A 4,562-nucleotide genomic window follows, 5' to 3' on the forward strand; every position below is an offset into this window, starting at 1 on the left:
GTCCGAGGAGTAGTGGGCGGGAGTGGGTGGGGTTGGCCTGTGGCGTTTGGAAGGTGCCTTGCCTTTGCCCGGGTTGTCATTCCTTTCCTTGCCCTTCCAGTGGCGTTTGCTGGGCCGTGAGTCGGCCTGGGCATGGGATTCTGAAGCCTCAGAGTCATAGTCATGGGCTTGGGCTGTTGTGACATTTTAGTCTGATCGGCAGTAGCCGTAATAACCCTGGATAATGCTTTCTCCATAGAGGCGGAGATGGCTTCCGCAATCATGGTTTGGAAGTCCGCAGGGTTTTGAGGTGTATCCATAATAATAGGAGTAGGGCCGCTGTAATAGCTTGAAGCACAGGAAAAAGTTGGGCTTGGGGTCTGTCCCAGTTAGTGAGAAAAAAGGTACCTGCAGTACCCAGTTAACCCCAGCAGGGTAAGTTATAGATATATATATAAAATACAGAGAAGTGTAAAAAAGGCAACCCCAGCAGGGTGAGTATGATAAATTTGGTAGTAAAAAAGCACCAGTTTCCCCAGCAGGGAATATTGGGATTTTCCTCTGGGCCACACCCAGGTATAAATGCTTAAATATATAGGTGGCACGAAATCCACCTGATAGCAGCGGTACTAAATATAGGGCTTCACCCTGTAAGTGTGCAAAAGCACCAGTAGTCAGTAAAATATTTTTAATTATGGGGCCACACCCCAAGCACAGGTTAATAACTTTATAGTGAACAGATGACTGACCCCTGCCTGATTGCATCCGGTTACTGTGTGTACGGGCACAGGAATGAGGAGACCACAATGCTCCCAAGATGGCGGCCGTGGATCTCGCGAGACGCGAGATCCAAGATGGCCGCCGGAGGAGCGGGAAAAACGGTTTCCCGCCGTGCGGCGACAATGAATGCGGCTGTGAAGCCGTGAGGAGGAAAAAAAGGGGGGTGGAGGGTGAGCTTTACCCTCGGCAAATGAGTGAGACAGTCGGTCCGACGGCGGAGAAAGCCGGCGGACCGAGAGGGCGGAAAAAAGGAGAGAGACCCTGTGAAGAAAACAAGGAGGGGGAAAAGGCTCCCCAAAGAGCGAAGCCCCAAGGGGGCAGATGAAATAAAGGTAGAAAGCAATTAAGCAAATATATAAACTACATATATAATTTAAAATACAGTATTATAAAAAATTACATATAGTTTACAAATAGTGAAAGGGAAGAGCCAAAAACTCTGACCTGTCTGCTGATGGAGCAGTAAAGAAAGAGGGGGAGGAGCCTCATTACTGTGAATACTATACCTCCTACTTTCTTTTGATTGGTTAATGTTTTCACCTTTTTTTCTTTACTGCTATGTGAGTTAGTAAAGAGAGTTAATGCAAAATATGAAGCCTCCTGTCATGTGGTAAAATTATGTCCTAAGAGGCCACACCTATCAGCATTCTTGTTTAGGCTCCTTAGCTAGTGGATCCCAACCCAATCTTCGAGGCATATCAGAAACCCAGAATTTAGATACATAGTTACATAGGCTGAAAAGAGACTTGTGTCCATCAAGTTCAGCCTTTCCCACATTTGTTTTTGATGTTGATCCAAAAGTAGGCAAAAAACCCAGTCTAAAAGCCAATTTTGCAACAAACTAGAAAAAATAATTCCATCTTGACCACAGAATGGCAGTCAGATATCTCTTTGGATCAAGAAGCTATTACCCCACTAATTAAAATTAATATCCCTGAACATTATGTTTCGGCATTTTCCTGCTCTGTTCCTACAGGTAAAACAACATCTTTGTTACTGTGTTGTACCCAGGGCCGGTGCTAGGATTTTTGACTACACAGGCAAAGATGCATTTTGACGCCCCTCCCCCCCCCCCCGCACCCCAAAAAAAACAATGCATCTTCACCTCTGTGTCTCGTAGCCCCCCTTTAGAATTTTACCCCCATTAGTGTTGCATATCCTTTCTCTGACCCCTCTGGTCCCTTTGTGCCTTACACCCCCCTTTAGTGTGTCTCATAGAACCCCTCTTATGTATTTCTTACTTCCCCGTCAGCCCCTTTCTGTATCTTTCTTCTCCCAGCCCCTTTCTATCTCTCTTTTTCTCCCATATAGACATAGACATAGATACAGGCAAAAATACATACATGCACAAATACACAAACATACAGACACAAAACCATACAAGCACACAGACATAATTATTCAGGCACACAGTCACAAAGATATACAGACACACAGTCATAAAAGGCACACAATCAAACAAGCACAGTCATACAATCTACACATACAGGTACATTGTCGTACAAACACAGACATACATTCATACAGACACAGGCACACACAAAAATACAGACACAGACATAAAGATACATAGAGATTGGCATATAGAGACATATATACACAGTGATACAGAGACATACATACGCAGACAGTCATAAAGAGACATACAGACAAGGCATACAGAGACATACATACAGAGACAAACAAAGAACCCTGAACACTGATGCCGTGTAAATGCTCCGGCCATCCACAGTGGTAGATGCTCCGTGTCGGGCAGATATCGCTGGATCCACCAGTAAAGTCTTCAAAAGGAATAAACGCAGGCAACACTCCAATAGTAAGGATGGTATATTTATTGATAGGTGAACCACCCCAAAGAAAGTGTGACGTTTCGGCTCCGCAGTGCCTTAATCATGCAATAAGGCTCTGCTGAGCCGAAACGTTGCACTTTCTTTGGGGTGGTTCACCTATCAATAAATATACCATTATTACTATTGGAGTGTTGCCTGCGCTTAATCCTTTTGAATACATACACAGATCGTCATACAGAGACATACAGACTGTATGTCTCTGTATGACGGTCTGTGTATGTACACAGGATGGCTAAAAGATAGATCCCCATCTGTCGTGCAACTTCAACAATGCTTTGAAAGCTGGGGCTCTACCGATTCCCCATGCTTGCAGGATTGTATTTAGCACGGAGCAGTATTTGTGTGTTTGACTGTAAGCATGTGTTTGTATAGAGTATGTTTGTGTGAATGTAGGGATGAGTTTGTATGTAGTGTTTGCGTTTGAATGCAAGCATGCATTTACGTGTAGCGTTGGTTTTTGAAGGCAGGTGTGTGTTTATATATAATTTTGGTGTCTGATACAGAGGTGTGTTTGTATGTAGTGTTGACATTTGAATGCAGGGGTTTATTTGTGTGTAGTGTTGGTGTTTGAATGTTGAGATGTATGCACATATACAAATACACTGCCACACACGCACACACTGTGATACACATAAACGAAGATACACACACTGACACACATGCAGATACACATATACACAAACAGATACACATTCAGATAGACAGACACACATATACAGATACACACAAACACTGACAGACATACAGATAAATACACACTGATACAGACACACTGACAGACATACAGTTACACACACAGACACACTGACAGACATACACAAACACACACACAGACACACTGACAGACAGACATACACACACAGACACACTGACAGACATATAGATACACACAGACACACTGACAGACATATACACACACATACACATACACACAGACACACTGACAGACATACACACACAAAGACACACTAACAGACAGACATACACACACACACACACACACACACAGACACACAGACACACTGACAGACAGATACACACAGACACACTGAGAGACATATACACACACAGACACACTGGCAGACATACACACACACACACTGACAGACATACACACCCACACACACATATGACATGTTCATATCCCCGCCCCCTCCACACAGTCCGCGGCACTGCAGTTGGCGCTCGGCCACGCTACAAGAATTGTCCCGCAGGAGAGGGGAGCTGTGCGCTTCCCTCCTGCCAGCCACCTGGACATTTGCGCCCCCAGGCGGGTGCGCCCTAAGGCGGCCGCCTGTGCCGCCTTATGGACACGCCGGCCCTGGTTGTACCTCTGCTTCAGACTTCCAATCAAGTAACAATATTTCAGTTTTATCTAGTTAAAGGGACTCTCCAGTGCCAGGAAAGCAAACTCATTTTTCTGGCACTAGAGAATCCTACAGTGCTCCCCTCCCGCCCCCCCATCCCATGTTGCTGAAAGGGTTAAATCCCCTTCAGACACTTACCTGAATCCAGTGCCGATGTACCTCGGCGCTGGGTCAGGCTCTGCCCACGCTCCTCCCCCACTGACGTCCGATAGCGCGGGAAACCTAATGCGCATGTGCGTGCATTAGACCTCCCCATAGGAAAGCATTATTTAATGTTTTCCTGTGGGGATTCCGGCGACGCTGGAGGTCCTCATGCAGAGCGTGAGGACATCCAGCGTCATTTGTAAGTGACCAAAAAGTCATTTAAGAACCCGATAGTCTTTTTAGTGGCGGTCTGATAGAAGAGGGCTTAACCCTTCAAGATAATTATTGCAGTTTATAAAAACTGCAATAATTACACTTGCAGGATTAAGGGTGATGGGAGTTGGCACCCAGACCACTCCACTGGGCAGAAGTGGTCTGGGTGCCGGGAGTGTCCCTTTAAGATTAGGTATAAATCACGACTGTTTTCAGTGGCCTGTTGACT

The sequence above is a fragment of the Pelobates fuscus genome, chromosome 3, assembly GCF_036172605.1.
Source record: "Pelobates fuscus isolate aPelFus1 chromosome 3, aPelFus1.pri, whole genome shotgun sequence".
NCBI lineage: Eukaryota > Metazoa > Chordata > Amphibia > Anura > Pelobatidae > Pelobates > Pelobates fuscus.